Source organism: Callithrix jacchus, chromosome 9, assembly GCF_049354715.1.
Source record: "Callithrix jacchus isolate 240 chromosome 9, calJac240_pri, whole genome shotgun sequence".
Classification (NCBI taxonomy): Eukaryota; Metazoa; Chordata; class Mammalia; order Primates; family Cebidae; genus Callithrix; species Callithrix jacchus.
This window is the reverse complement of record NC_133510.1, coordinates 127,420,417-127,436,965: the sequence shown is the minus strand read 5'-3', so window position 1 is coordinate 127,436,965 and position 16,549 is coordinate 127,420,417. Positions and strand designations below refer to the sequence as shown.

Sequence of the window (16,549 nt, the reverse complement as noted above, 5' to 3'; positions counted from 1 at the left end):
GGCTCCAGGGGAAGGTGCCCTGCCTGAACAGAGGGGTGGCCTCTTGGAGACTCACACCACTGTCCCCTGGTAAGGGACAAACATGTCCAACAGTCAATGCCATTCATGCGTCCAACTTTCTGATCGCGTTCCTCTTGGACACTTGGAGGCCGTTGTCCACGCCAACAGGTTGCGCTAACTCCACGCTGAGCCCACTAATTAGAGGAATGTTCCGGAAGGACTCACCCCCGACATTCCTGAGCATGTGAATTAAATATCTGGGATTGTCTTCCTCTAAGATCCTTGGACCCTGAAACAACCCAAATCTTCCACACCGTGGAACGTTATTCAGCCACAGAGGGGAAGGAGCACTTATCCGCACTGTGATGATGAACCCGGAAACACGGCGCTGAGTGAGTGGACGAAGCCAGACATGAAAGGCCGCATAGCGTCCGCACCAGATGACTCGGTTTACGTGAAACGTCCAGAACTGGTCAATCCAGGAGACGAAGTGGACGGGGGGTTGCCTGGGGATGAGGGAAGGGGGATGGAAAGTGAGTGTTTCACGGGTTTGGGGTTTTCTTTTGGGTGATGAGAATATTTTGGAGCTAGTTAGAGGCGGTAGTTGCAAAACACTGTGAGTGTCCTAAATGACCATTCGAAAGTATTAGAAATGCATCTAAGTTGCTCACTTTATTTATTTTATTATTTTATTTTATTTATTTATTTATTTATTGAGATGGAGTTTCACTCTTGTTACCCAGGCTGGAGTGCAATGGCACGATCTTGGCTCACCGCAACCTCCGCCTCCCGGGTTCAGGCAATTCTCCCTCCTCAGCCTCCCGAGTAGCTGGGATTACAGGCACGCGCCACCGTGCCCAGCTAATTTTTTGTATTTTTAGTAGAGGTGGGGTTTCACCATGTTGACCAAGATGGTCTTGATCTGTTGACCTCGTGATCCACCCGCCTCAGCCTCCCAAAGTGCTGGGATTACAGGCTTGAGCCACTGCGCCCCACCCTTATTATTTTATTTTATTTTATTTTTTTGAGATGGACTCTCACACTGTCACCCGGGCTGGAGTGCGTGGTGAGATCTCAGCTCACTGCAACCTCCACCTCCCAGGTTCAAGCAATTCTCCTGCCTCAGCGTCCCAAGTAGCTGGGATCATAGGCACACACAACCACATCTGGCTAATTTTTGTATTTTTAGTGGAAACAGGGTTTCGCCATGTTGGCCAGACTGGTCTTGAACTCCTGACCTCGATTCGCCCGCCTCAGCCTCCCAGACTGCTGGGATTACAGGAGTGAGGCACCGAGTCCGGCTTTTTTTTTTTTTTTTTAGACGGAATCTCGCTCCATCGTCCAGGCTTGAGTGCAATGCCACGATCTCGGCTCACTGCAACCTCCGCCTCCCAGGTTCAAGTGGTTCTCCTGCCTCAGCCTCCCAAGTAACTGGGATTACAGGCATTGCCATCACTCCCAGCTAATTTTTGTATTTTTAATAGAGACGGGGTTTCACCATGTTGGCTAGGCTGGTCTCAAACTCCTGAACTCAACTGATCCATTCACCTCAGCCTCTCAAAGTGCGGGGATTACAGGTGTGAGCCACTGTGCCTGGCCACGTCGTTCACTTTAAAATGGTTAATTCTATGCTATATGAATTTCACTTCACTAAACAATGTAAATAAAGGAGAAATATCAAAACAGGAGAGAAAAAGGCTTTTGGATATCAGATGAGCTCAAGGCGAAAGAGGCAGTGTCCATCTGTCCAAGTGGTTTTCAGTGCTCAATGTGTGGATTCATTTATCCATTCACCATAGATGCAGTGAGAGCCTGCCCCGTGCCAGACACCGTCCTGGGTGTTAGAACGTGGCTGTGAACAAGCAGCGTCCTCGCCCTCCTGCAACTGACAGTGTGGCTGGGGAGACAGGTTGTCAACAACAAACAGAACCTTGAAACGTGCTTTCAGGTGGTGACTCACGCTCTGCTGGGGAGAAAAGGCGGGAGAATGTGTGAGCAAAGATGGGGCGTATTGAAGGCAGGGAGGCCAACAGAGGCTTCTCTCAGCAGGTTCCCTTGGAGCAGAGAGCTCCTTCAAACCAGGGAGCCAGGCTGGGCGCGATGCCTCACCCATGTAATCCCAGCATTTTGGGAAGCTGAGGCCGGCAGATCACTTGAGCCCAGAAGTTCAAGACCAACCTGGGCAGCTGGGTGAAACCCCATCGCTACTAAAAATACAAAAAGTTAGCTGGGCATGGTGGTACAAGTCTGTAGTCCAAGCTACTCAGAAGGCCGAGGAGGGAGGATTGCCCGAGCCGGGGAGGTCAAGACTGCATGAGTGGTGTTCATACCACTGCACGCCAGCCTGACCCTGTCTCAAAACAACAACAACAAAAATACAAGCGGCAAGCAAAGCCGCCCACATCTGGGAAAAGCACTTCCTGTCAGCGGAACAGCAAGAGGTCCCGAGGGCAGGAAGGAACTTGCTGAGTTCCGGATTTGCAGGCAGCCCTGTGGCTGGGGCAGTGGGACACCCGGACGTTCCTCTTTGCCTAGTCTGGGGTGGTGGCCTGGATGTCCCAGTATGGCCAGGGCTGACACCTGTGCTTTAAAGGGTCTCCCCACTCCTGCTTCCTCTGTGTCTTCCACAAACTTCATTCACGCCAAGAAGCAGGTAAGATGAAAGTAAATAAACACTCACTCCATCCTGCCTTAAGGCGGTGGGGAGCAGCTGTCCTTTTTTTGTGTGTGTCACTGACCCCTTCGACAGTTTGATAAAGCCGGTGGACCCCTCTTCAGAATAATCTCTCTAAACGTGTAGCATAAAATACCTAGGTTTACAGGGAGAAAATGCACCGAATCACAACAGTTATCACAATAGCAAACAGATTTCTAATATTGTAATGACATGGGCTCTTTTTTATAATTAAAATAAAATTTTTTAGAGACAGGGCTTTGCTGTGAGGCCCAGGCTGGAGTGCAGTGGCACAATCATAGCTCACTGCAGCCTCAACCTCCTGGGCTCAAGTGATCCTCCCGTCTCAGCCTCCCGACTAGCTCAGGCTACAAAACTCCACCATGCCCAGGTAATTTTTCAATGTTTTGTAAAGATGGAGTCTCTCTGTGTTACCCAGGCCAGTCTCCAATTTCTGCCTCCAGTGATCCTCTCACCTCAGCCATCCAAAGTGTTGGGATCATAGGCATGTCAGCCTGGCCTGACGCGGGCTTCTTTACAGATGTATTCAAGAACACACTCGAGTGGCGGGCCTGGAGTTTCTCTAACGTTGGAGAAGCAACAAGAGTCAATGATATTTTGGTATGGCTGCAGCAGCTGGAACATAACATGAAAGTATCTCTGATTTTTTTTCAAACCAGGAATGAAGCCTCAGCTTCCGTTAATTATCACAGTTTGTTGCCTGCATCTGTGAGAGAAGGGAATGCATTAGAGGCTGAGAATGAACATAGAGGATTTTCCCCTCATCTGAGTTCTTGGGCCCCAGGTTTCGAGCCCCCATGCAAGGCATCCAGCCTTGCACCTTCCTGGGAGCCTCCAGACTGCTGCATAAGAAGAGTCCCCTCCCTCCTTCTCCCTCCCAGACCAGCCCCTGCAGACCAGATCCCACACTGGCCGCTTCCAGGGACAGCTCCCAGCCTCAGTATCCCTCCTCTTCCAGCTTCATCAGCGGCCCCGCCCTTCTCAGGGCTCTCTCCGCCAACACCTCGGCAGGCCTCTCCCTAATTGCTTCCTCCCTTAGTCTGGGGAGCGAGGGTCTTTTTCTTGAGCCTGCAATTGCTGGCACACTTGGGCTTTTTCAGGCTGGAGTGGACGAGCACGCACAGGGCTCCCTCTGCACTGCTCCATCCTTTAAGTCTGACATGTGAGGACGGGGGAGGCTGACGGCAGCTTTTGTGGACTTTCCAAGTCAAAACCAGTTCTGAAAAGGCCATCCTTCCTCAGTGTTTGGCTGTAAGGGCGCCAGCAACAGCGACGAGAGTGACTCGAAGGCTGAGTGCTTTCCAAACCCTGCGTCACTGAACCTTCGTGACACCCGGAAGAGCTTGGTGCTGCTATTGTGCCCATGTCACGGATGCGGTCACTGAGGGTTGGAGGTCAAAGGACACGCCCGGGTCATGTGGCTGATGAGGATGGAGCCCAATATCAGCACAGCTTTGCCTGCAGCTGTAGTTCACCTCTTGGCTCCTGTCCGAGGCTTTCTCATCCGCTCGCCAGGTGCCTTTGCTCCCTTGAAGCCTGCTTCCAAATCCCTGAGACCACCAAGCCCATCCGGGAGATTCGACAGGCATCAGTGGCCTGTCCCTCCCTCAGAGGAAGGCGCAAAAGTGATCATCGCCAACCTGAGGGCTCCCATGCCCACCTGAACTCACAGGAGGAGGACAAGAGGCCACACAGAGGCTAGTCCCATCCACGCCCACAGCCCAAGCCCAGACCCCATGAAATCTGGGCTACGGTGTGGCCCTCTGAAGTCCACACCCTTCCTGGATTCTGGACTCATCTTGGAATCCATCCAGAGCCAGACTTGGATGAGAACCTCCCAGGGGCTGATGCGAAGGACAGGAGTCCTTGTTCCAGACCTGTTGCTTGCTCCCCATCTTCCGAGGTGGGGTGCAAACGTTATTGTCCCAAGAACATGCTCACCAATGTACTGTCCCCTTGTCATGACCATTCTGTTATTTTTTTTTTCAATTGGGATGAAATTCACAAAACATAAAATTGACCATTTAAAGATGAACAATTCAGTGACATTTAGTACATTTACAATGTTGGGCAATCGCTGCCTCTATCTAGGTCAGAACATTCTCATCGCCCCAAAGGAAACCCCGTACCCACCAGCGGCCACTCTCCCTTCCCTCTTCCCCCAGCCCCTGGCAGCCACCAATCTGCTCTCCATGAATCTGCCTATTCTGGATATTTTCCATACATGGAATCAGACAACACGGGGTCCTTTGCATCAGGCTTCTTCCAACTAGCATGATGTTTTTGACATCCATCCTTGGTGCAGCAGGCATCTGTCCTTCATTCCTTTTCTTTTTAGAGACAAATTCTCTCTCCGTCACGCAGGCTGGAGTGCAGTGGTGAGATCATAGTTCACTACAGCCTTGAATTCCTGGGTTCAAGTGATCCTCCTGCCTCAGCCTCCTAAATAGCCAGGACTACAGGTACATGCAACTATGCCTGGCATATTTTTATTTATTTATTTATTTATTTTTGTAGAGACCATTCTCAATATGTTGCCCAGGCTGGTCTCAAACCCCTGGCCCTAAGTGATGGGCCACCTCATCCTCCCAATGTGCTGGGATTACAGGCATGAGCCACCACACCCAGCCTCCTTTCTTTTTCGTTGCTGAATAATCCTCCACTAAAGGGACGGAGCACAGTTTGCTTTTCCGTTCCTCAGCAGGTGGACCTGTGGGCTGTATCCACCTTCAGGCTGCGGCGAACAGCGCTGCTTAGATGGGTGTTTACCGGTTGAGTCCTTCGTTTTAAATTCTCTTGGGCATGAAGATAAGAGTGGAAGGCTGGAGCCAATGGTAATTCTACATCAGTGCTATCCTTTTCCACACATCTTATGGTCACTTTCTTCACAAAAGCCCACCAAGCAATGCAGAAAACTGTTTGGTTTTTTTTTTTAAAGGCTGCATGAGGAAATGGCAAATCTGGGCAAAAATGTCAATTTCAAGAAGTTGCTGAAAGCAATGTTGGAAAATGGCATGATTCCCACTGGAAGCCACCGGTGAAGGTGGGTCCGTGAGGGAGACTGGTTGACAATTGAGGGGGAAACTGATAAGGTGCTGCGGCCCGCAGCTGGGAGCAACTCCAGGCACATGCGACGTCCTGGGGCACTTTCTCCAGGAGGAAACTGCTTTAAGGTCTTGCCATGGGCGTCGCCAAGAGGAAGGACATTCTATCACGGCACTACACATTCTGTCAGAAAAATTATCCCTCCCAAAACCTTGTTGAGTCACTCTTTTGCAAATTTTAAGACGTCGTACATTATTGCAATTGTCGTGTGATAAAGGTTTATCATCTTGTTTCATTTTTCAATATAAAGTCTCAGGCAAAACCTTCCTCCCCAACTGTTCTCCATTAAACTTGGCCCCCAGTTTAGGTGAATTCATTTGAAGAAACTTTTATTTTTTTTTTTTTGAGACAGAGTCTTGTTCTATTGACTGGGCCAAAATACAGTGACACAATCTCTGCTCATTGCAACCTCTGCCTCCCAGGTTCAAGTGATCCTCCCACCTCAGCCTCCCAAATAGCTGGGAGGGACTACAGGCCAATGCCACCACATCCAGCTAATTTTTGTAGTTTTTTATAGAGTTGGGGTTTCACCATGTTGCCCAGGCTGGTCTCGATCTCTTGCGTTCAAGTGATCCACCTGCCTCAGCCTCCCAAAGGGCTAGGATTACAGGTGTGAGTTGCCGTGCCCAGCCTGAAATAACTTTTTAATTTACACCAATTCTCTTTAGCTAATAAGAACCTGCTGCTATGAATAGCTAAGCTTTTTGAGCACTTTTTATGTGTCAGGCACTATTCCAAGTGCTTTATATCTGTCACTCATTTAAACCTCAGAGCAGTCCTATGAGATAGGTACTATTTATTTTTCTTTTTGGTAGAGATAGGATCTTACTATGTTGCCCAAGCCAGTCTCAAACTCCTGGGCTCAAGCAATCCTCCTGCCTCAGCCTTCTGAGCAGCTAGGGCTATAGGTATGTGCCACCAGGCCTGGCTATTTGTTTCTGTTTTATTTATTTTTTTTGTAGATACAGTGTCGAATCATGTTGCCAAGGCTGGTCTCAAACTTCTGGCCTCAAGTGATCCTCCTGCCTTGGCCTCCCAAAGTGCTGGGATCACAGGCATGAGCCACAATACCTGGCCCTATGAGGTAGGTACTATTATTACACCCATTTTACAGATAAGGAGACAAAGTCAAAAACAATCACACAGTTTGAAAGTAGAAGCGCTGGGATTCCAAGCTAAGCAGCCTCTGTTCTTAACCACTAGACCAGACTGCACCTAGTAAGTTCTCAGAAAACAGTACCATGTCTCTATCATTGTATATTTCATGTTTATTACCGTACGTTTGTTTCACTTGTTGCTGTGGATCCCACTACCGCCTCCCTGCAGCTGTTCTGTGAGCTCCTCACAAACAGGGTTGCCAGAGAAAGCAGGACACTCGATTAAGTTTGAATTTCAGATAAACAACAAATACATTTCATTATTCGTGTGTCAGTACTGATGGGGAGGCAGGGTTTTTTCCAAGGTAGAGCTGTTACAGGTAAAGGCACAAGCCTTTGTGTGATGAGCTTTTATTTCTTTTGGGGACACACCGAGCAGTGGGATTGCTGGGTTACATCACTTTGCACCCCAACCAGCAACAAGTAAGTGCTCCACTGCGGTGGCTCCCATCCTTGGTGACACTTTGTATTGTGGGTCTTTTTTTTTTTATTTGTGATGGAGTCTCTCTGTAGCCCAGGCTAGAGTGCAGTGGCATGATCTCGGCTTGCTGCCACTTCCACCTCCCAGGTCCCGTTCAAGCAGTTCTCCTACCTCAGCCTTCCAAGTAGCTGAGATTACAGGCATGAGCCACCATGCCTAGCTAATTTTTGTATTTTTTAGTAGAGACGAGGTTTCACCATGTTGGCCAGTCTAGTCTTGAACTCCTGAGCTCGTGATCCGCCCGCCTCGGCCTCCCAAAGTGCTGGGATTACAGGCGTGAGCCACCACGCCCAGCCTGTATTGCAGGTCTTTTTAACTTTGGTCTCCTGTCTACCAGGAACAATATGGAGAAAGAAACAGAGGACAAAAACGGGCTTCAAAGTGGAGGAAAATACAAACATGGTGCATTCATGTAAGTCCACTCCAGGGGCGAAGGGTTTTCAGGAAGAAACAGCTAAAAGTCGGTTTCATGTTGTTCAGGGAATTTGATTACCCTGGCAGGTAAACTCTGTAATGAGCCTCGAGTGAGATGCATTTAGCATCTGTTTGGTGCTGCCATGTCTGTGCTTAGAGAAAGAGGATGCAGAGAAAAATGGCCCCCGCCCACTTCTTCAGCAGGCCAGACTGCAGTGTGGGCTGCATGCTACCTGCCCGTCCTGCCACCGGCCACACCCTCCCCAGCTGTGGGATCCGCTCTGTTCCCTTCCCCTCCAGCGATGATAAAGTGGGTGTTTCGGGAGCACTCGGGGTAGCAGGAGCTCAACTGAGGGCTTGCTGTGGGAGTTCCCCTTCATCCATGTTCACTTTTCCCCCGACCCCGTGCTGATTTGGAATGGAGGCTTGTCATGTGTAGGGAATATGCAAGTTCACCCTCGGCCAAGGTTATCCTCAGGACCAAACCTTGCACCCAGGCGGTCCGTCTCCCCTCTTCATTGCTTCTATATTCTGCACTGTCAGCCTCCCCTTTTCTTTCTCAGGGACCTGTCGTCCTCCCCGGAGATCTTGGCCCCTATTTCAACCCACTGGAGCACAGAGCTTGGGCTGCTGTGAACATCCAGTCGTGATCAAGCACTTGCCTGTGTTTCTCCTGGCCACCTGAGAAGACAGCCCAGGTTCTCGGGTTCTGTGCCTGGGCCGATGAGGCTTTAGAGGGTGGAGAGGTCTAAGATCACACACCTGGAGGACGGATCCCCAAATTGGATTTGTTGGTAGGATGGGAAGGAAGGCAGCACAGGCTGGCACTCTGAGGTATTCCCTAATGACACCAGGCAATTTCGCAGGGGAGCCGTGGCATTCCTGGACATCACCCTTGCTGGCACAGGGAAGCCAAGTAAAGGGGAGACCGGCTTCCTGCCTTGATCCACCGTCTGCTGCGGGGTGCCTGCACCCTCCTCTGACCCTCTAAGCTTTCTTCGTGCACATTAGTGGGGCCTTATTTCCTGTTCTTGGAAACCTTCCAGAACCCTCCTAAGCCGGGCCATTAAGTAACGAGACACTACCACCTTAATGTGCTCTCCAACAACACCCAGTTCTATACACACATTCCTTTCCCCTCCCTCAGGTGTCTTAGCTGCTAAGTCATAATTTATTCCACAGTAGCCTAGTTTTGTTGTTTTTAAAAGCCTGCCCACTATGGGGTCTTTATTCATTGGTTCACCATGAAACTTTTTTAAAGAGAACTGGAAAGCATTTGTAGGAGGGAGAAATGCTGGGGGCAGAGTAGTAAATCGCTGAGCTCCCTGCCTCAGGCCCCCACCCTGCCCCCTCCTTCGTTCCCTAGGCCATTAAATGTATAAAAGCACTAAAGATTATACTTTTTGGGGCAATCTTTCTTGGTGACGGGCCCAGGGCCAAGGGGTGTCTACAGATTTTCCCGTATAAATTAATATGCTATAATGGGCAACATGAGATGGGCGTGGGGTCACAGCAGCTGAGCTCTCTGGTTCCTCTATACAGCGTCTGTTATTTAAAATTTTACAAAGAGTCTCAGCAAATTCTCAGTTCATAAGGGCTGGAACGCAGCAGGAGCTACCCAAACCACAGGCAAAATGGCATATTGGCAGCTAGAATATTGAGAAAGAAAAGTTGGCACCAGTTTTGCGATCTTGTGACCTTTCATTAGAGTTTGTTTTTTTTTCAATAAGAACTTCAGATGATCAAAAAGATTTAGAGATTAATACAGCAAAGAGCCACACACCCTCCACTGGGTTAAGAAAGCAATGTCACCAGACAAAACAAGAGAAGACCCAGCCTCCCTCTAAGAGTTACAGTTATCCCGAATTTGCTTATCAGTTATTCCTGTGCACTTCTTTAAACATGTCTACATAGGTATGAAAATCTCCCAACACCATGTATTATATGTTTTAAGCTGTATCTTACTGAGTCTTCTCTTCTACAACTTGCTTCTTCACTCAATATTATTATTTCTTTTTCAGATGGAGTCTCGCTCTGTCACCCAGGCTGGAGTGCAGTGGCACAATCTTGACTCACTGCAACTTCCACCTCCTGGGTTCAAGTGATTCTCCTGCCTCAGGCTCCCAAACATCTAGGACTACAGGTGAGCGCCACCATACCCAGCTAATTTTTTGTATTTTTAGTAGAGACAGGGTTTCAATATGTTGACCCAGACCAGGTCTCGGACTCCTGACCTCACGATCCACCCATCTCGGCCTCCCAAAGTGTTGGGATTATGGGTGTGAGCCACTGTACCTGGCCTTAATGGAGACAGAGTCTTGCACTGTTGCCTAGGCTGGAGTGCATGGCCTGATCCCGGCTCACTGCAAACACCGCCTCCTGGATTCAAACTGTTCTCCTGCCTCAGCCTCCCGAGTAGCTGGGATTACAGCTGCCCACCATCACACCCTGCTAATTTTTGCATTTTTAGTAGGGGGGTGGGTTTCGCCATGTTGGCCAGGCTGGTCTCAAACTCTTGACCTCAGGTGATCCACTCATCACAGCCTCCCAAAGTGCTGGGATTATAGGCATGAACCACTGTGCTCACCCTCAATATTGTAATTTCGAACTTCGTCCATGACACACTTGGCAGCAGTCCATCCATTTTCACCATGGTGTGACGCCCCTTGTCTGGCTATTCTGCCGTGTACTTGTCGATACTCCTGTTGATGGCTATGTAGAATGTTTCAGGTTTCCATCATGGACAATGCTTCTGGAATACTCTTGTCCACGTCGTCTTGTTTCTCGAGGGCAGTATTTTTCAAAATGAGAGCTGTAGTCAATAATAAGTATTGAAATGAATTTAGTGAGCCATGCCCAGCATTAAAAATAATAGGAAAAGAAAGTATTAGAAAGGCATCACACCTATGTATAAGTAATATGTCATGGCACTTTCACTTTGGGGTGTGTGTGTGTGTGTGCACATGTGCTGGTTGGATTGGGGCATAGATATTCCTTCCTGTGGGTGATGATTTGAAAATTTTGAGAGACATGGCTCTGGGGTATATATTTAGGAGAGAGACTGCAGGGTTACAGAGTTTGCACAGCCTAAGCTTTGCTGGATGCTGCCAAAATGCTTTTCAAATAGTTACACTGATTTACGCTCAACTTCCATTAAGTTTTCATAGCTCCTTCTTACGGCTTTAAAGCACAAAGCTGCTAATGAGAGCTAAGACCTATCTTATTGCTCTGCAGAAGGCTAGACATGAAAATCACAGCATATTAGATAGCTCAGAGACCAGAGAGGTCAATCTCTGCAGCCATTAACCAACCACATTTCCTTGACATTAAAGCTCGCCAGGATAAGCAGGTCTGTATTCTGAGTGAGAGTTCCTCTTCTGGGCATGCTCTCTCTCAGTAGGAAGGCAGCAAATCAGGGAAAGAAGATGACAGTAACCTGTGCTTTTCCTGTCACCAGCCCCTTTTTATCTCGACCTACCTAAAAACTCTAAGAGAGACAGAGTCTGAAGGTTCAGCCCAAGCGACTCAATCTTCTGTTTAACAACAATACAGCAAAACTCTTTGCAGAAATATAACAGAGTCCAAAGTCTGCACAACACAACTTTCATAAGACCCAAGATGCAATCCAACATTATTTGGCATACAAAGATCCAGGAACATGGGGCCTATCTTAAAGAGAAAGGACAACTCGTGTAGACCGACCTGGAAATTATTCCGATTTTGGAATTATCAGATGAGGATTTTAAAGCAGCTGCCATTACTGCATTCAATATTTTCAAGGAAAACATACTCACAATGAATGAAAAGATGGGAAATCTAAGCAGAGAAGCAGAAACTATAAAAAAGAGTCAAACAAATTATAGAACTGAAACATACAATCTAGGAAACAAAGCCATCGAGGTCAGCCTGCTCTCTCATCTGCAAGCAGGTAAATGAAGTTCCCCACTAGATTAGCTTCACCCTAGCTTTACAGAATGACTTGTTACCTAGGAAACATATCTACATATTTTGCACACACCATTTCCTCTGCTGCAATTCCTCCTTCTATCATCCTTTTTTTATCCCTCGGGAACTCTGGCACAGTTTCATTTCCCCTTCCTGAAGCTTCCCCTAGCACCTCTACTCTTCTTTTAGGCAGAACACTTGCTCCCTTCCCTGTTTCTGTAACAGACATCTATTGTTTCTGCCTGCTCAACATGTATTCCCATATTTTCCTTTTAAGGTGAATCATTGCTCTTCTAGATTCAACCCATCTGACTTGAGAGGGGCTGATTTCTCCCTCCTGTCATCATGAATGTGTCCATGAACCAAATGTGGCCATTCAGTACATTTCCAACCCATGGCCACATAACTGGGTCACTAAGGAGGGGCCTGCCCAAAGCCAAGCCAATGTAAGCACCCCAGAAGACTCTGGTTGGTATTTTGGGCAAAAGATTCTACTGCTGGTTTTCTCAATGAGTACAATATAAGCTAGAAGAAGCTGGCAGCCACCTTATCACCTGTCTAAGAAGAACAATGTTGGGCAAGGCAGAACCAAGGGGTGGAGAGGGATCAATTCCGGATAGGAGAGTTTGAGCACCCACGTCCAGCCATGCCTGAAGCCATCTACCCTTGGATTTTTCAGTTAAGTGAGCCAGTAAATGTCATTTTCTGTCTCAGTAGGTTTGAGTTGGATTTCTATCACATGTTGCTGAAAAGTCCCCATCTCATCTAATTCTCCCAGACCTAACCACATCCTAGTGAAGAACAGGATAAGGGTGGGGACTATTCTGCTCAACGTTTGCATTGTAATACCCAGAACACAGCATGACGGGCAGGAGGAGCTTCCTGACTATGTTTGCAAATTCAATGTATCTTGGAAAACTCAACTTTTTCATTTTCTTATTGTCTTTGCACCACTTTATTCAGGTCTCACAAGGTGCCATTGTCACTGTTTTATGGCTGGTAATACTGAAGCTACTGGCTGTTTAGTGACTCACCTGAATTCTTGAAGCTAGTAAATTACAGAGCTGAGATGGTGAGGCTGGGGAGCTTACCCAGTCAGCCACTTTCTTGGCCAATAAGACCACTGCCTCCCACCCTACTTGATCACGGTGAGGAAGGTGGTGCTGTTATTTCTTTTTTTTGTATTGAAGGAACAAAAGCAAAAACTGACATGTGGGACCTAATTAAACAAAAGAGCTTCTGCACAGCAAAAGAAGCTATCAACAGAGGAAACAGACAACCTACAGAATGGAAGAAAATATTCACAAACTGTGCATCTGACAAAGGTCTAATATTTAGAATACAAGGAACTTAAACAATTTAACAAACAAAAAACAACCCCATTAAACATGGGCAAAAGACATGAACAGACACTACTCAAAAGAAGACATACTTGCAGCCAACAAATATATGAAAATATGCTCAACACCAATGTTCATTAAAGAAATGCAAATCAAAACCAGAATGAGATATCGAAACCAGAATGAGATATCGTCTCACACTAGTCAGAGCAGCTATTATCAAAAAGTCAAAAAATAACAGTTGCTGGCAAGGTTGCAGAGAAAAGAGAACACTTATGCACTGTTGGTGACAACGGAAATTTGTTCAGCCACTATGGAAAGCAGTGTGGAGATTCCTCGAAGAACTTAGAACTACCATTCGATTCAGCAATTTTATGATGGAATAGATATCCAAAGGAAAAGAAATTGTTCTACCAATTCATCGCAGCACTTTTCACAATAGCAAAGACACAAATCAACCTAAATGCCCATCAGTGGTGGGCTGGATAAGGAAGACGTGGTACATCCACACCATGGAATACTATGCAGCCATAAAAAAGAACAAGATCATGTTTTTTGCAGCAACATGGATGCAGCCATAGGCCATTATCCTAAGTGAACTAATGCAGGAATAGGAAACCGTGTTGCATGTTTTCACTTGTAAGTGGGAGCTAAACAGTGGGCACACATAGACACAAAGATAGGAACAACAGACACTGGGATTACTAGAAGGAGGAGAGTGGAGGGGGATGTGGGCTGAAAAACTACCCTTTGGGTATTATGCTGACTACCTGGGTGACAGGATCATTTGTACCCCAAACCTCAGCGACATGCAACTTACTCATGTAACAAACCTGCACATGTGCCCCTGGACCTAAAATAACAGCTGAGAGTGAGAACGGTGATGAAGGAAACCATAAGGAGAATGTGAGTGAAACGCACAGTTTGGAGGCACGTAGGAAAGGACTTGCTCCTTGGAAAGAGGAATGCACGCATGCGTGGTGAGGAAACGCGGATGCGTTTGCTTATTAGTTTACATCCCCCTGACAAAATTACAAACACACACAAAAGGAAAGTGAGTCTTAGAGGAACTCATAAAATGTATCCCAAAGAACGAAAAGGAATGCGTTTTTAATGACCGTCATCAGAAACCGGCGGCATCGTAACTCCTCCATTAGTCTCCCAGGACCACCGTAACAAAGTACCATGCACGGCGTGGCTTAAGCAACAGAAAAGTATCATCTCACCGTTGTGGAGGCCCCACATCTGAGATCCACATGCCAGTGGGGCCACGCTCCCTTGGAGGGCACCATGGAAAGGTCTGTCCCACACCTCTCTCCAGCTCCTGGTACTTCCGTGGCTGGTGACAGTAGAATTCAATCTTCCAACGGGGTCTCCCTGTGTGTGCGTCTCTGTTCCAGTTTCTCCCTTTCACAGGGAAACTGATCATACTGGACTAGGGGCCCCGCTACTCCAGTACGACCTTAACTAATGACATGTGCAACAACCTTCTTTCCACTTGAGGTCATATTCTGAGGCGCTGGGGATTAGCACTTTGATGTATGAATGGGCAGGAGTGCAATTCAATCCGTAACCCTCCTCTTCACTATGGAATGATAGTGTCAACTTTAAAAAGTGATTCCGACTTACCCTTCTTGGGTACCAGTGGGTGAGAGAAATTGAGATGAATTTATTGCCAGTAATTTTTGTAGACTCGGTGTCCAATTTTCATGTTCCTATTCTCTGCACTATTCTCCTATGTGTGTGCAAATCATACACATGTGCACACTCACACAGGCATGCACACCCATGTGCATAAATGCACAAGTGCCCTCAGGCGCGTGCACATTCTGGCCCATGCAAAGGCGAAATTTCCACCGAGCTACATATAGGGTTAAGTCAATGGGAAAAAAGGAGAACTTGGAAAAACTGACTGGGGGTGTTAAGCAATCCCGCAACTGTTTGAAAAACAGTCTGAGGATTTCAGGGAGCCCAAAGCTGGGCCAGCTCCCCTGCGCTCTGGGCGGCCCCCAGGCTCTGCACCCTGCCTTTCCACTTTGCTCCAAGTCTCTCACACAACAGCCCAGTGTGGTGGGCAGACGTCTGGGGCACAGACACAGATAGCATTATTTTGAGCCCCTCCTCAACCTTGCAGCACCCGGAATGGCCAGACTATAGGTCGAAACCAGGGCTGTAGCTGATGGACCAGAGCGACAGAGATGCTCCATTTCCCTCAAAAAAATACCCCACTGTTTCTGCACAGCCGCAGAGCCAACCAGGGACTCACCAGGTCCTATCTGGGGAAGGGAGAGCTCAGCCGTTACCAGCGTTGAAGTCAGGAAAGGGGACCCCGGGTCAGCTTTGAAGAGGTAGGTGGAAAGTTCTAGACTTTTTCCAAATGATGCTTCAGCAGAGAACATTCATTTTTAGCTCATGTGTTTCTAGTTGGTGAAGTAAGCTGGGGCTTTTGCCAAAGATCAACTCCAGCGCTTCAAGGTGTAAACGCCTGGAGATGAGGGATTCGGAGATTTTGCCTTTGCTGTCTGCAGTGTGCCCTGTAATTTGTCTTTGTGTCTGTTTCGACCAGGCGGAGGAAAGTAATGTATGCCCACAGCACCCCTTATGGCAGATTGAATTATGGCTCCCTGCCCTCCCCGCTGCTCTCACTGAAATGCCCTTGATGTAGCCTCCTCTGCGGAGACTGTCGGCTTTATTGCAGTACACAAACATGGCATTTTTTAATGGAAATGGGGCATCTTTGCCACTCTGGTCCATCAGGGGCACCTGTAGACTTCAGGCACATGCCCACCATTTGCAGTGACTTGGCAGTACCCATCATGAGAGGAGACAGTGTTTTTTTCCCTTCCCCAGTGAAGGGCTCAGCCCATTGCTTGCTTTAGCCAATGGGATGAGACTGGAGTGACAGCCACTTCTGATGGCCTTTGTCTTCCTGTCTTCTACCATTCCCAGGGCTGGCGCCAACCATTTGGCCTGAGCCTCAGTGAACTCTCGGGCCCGCAGTGTGCATGACTTCAGGTGGCTCCAGCTGTCAGCCGCCAAGTTACCCCAACTAAGGCCAAGTGGAGCAGAAATGAGCTGTCGCCACCTAGCCCTACCAAAATAAACGACAACAAAATAAACATTGCCATTGTGAAGCTTGGGGATTACTTGTTACAGAGCCCTGGGGACTGCAACAGCCTGACTTCTCTCTGGGCTTCCATGATGATCACTGCCCTCGGTTATGTTCCTACCTCGTGGACTCGTCCTCCTTCATCTCTTCTGTGGGATCCTCCTGCCCTAAGTACCCCTCAAATGCACTGCACCCCAATAATCTCACTTCTTTTTCTACCTCACCTGCCTCTCCCTTTGGGATTTCATTTGCTCTCCTGGCTCAAAGTACCATCTATGTACACGTTCAGTGCAGACTTCTCAC

General features: G+C 47.9%; 1 protein-coding gene across 4 annotated transcripts in view; it reads right to left on the bottom strand.

Annotated features, from left to right (window-relative positions):
- Nucleotides 1-2,865: 2,865 nt before the first annotated feature.
- ZNF664 (zinc finger protein 664) overlaps nt 2,866-16,549 on the bottom strand; it is a 283,496-nt gene continuing 269,812 nt past the window's right edge. For 2 of the 4 annotated variants that reach the window (XM_078337650.1, XM_078337653.1), the window contains 3 exons: nt 14,364-16,228; nt 10,440-10,664; nt 2,866-3,401 (listed from right to left, as the gene is read on the bottom strand). The gene's annotated coding sequence lies outside the window, so the exon portion shown is untranslated. Of the gene's footprint in view, nt 3,402-7,602; nt 10,665-14,363; nt 16,229-16,549 lie in introns of those variants that run through there. The other 2 variants (XM_078337649.1, XM_078337651.1) reach the window with 1 other exon arrangement.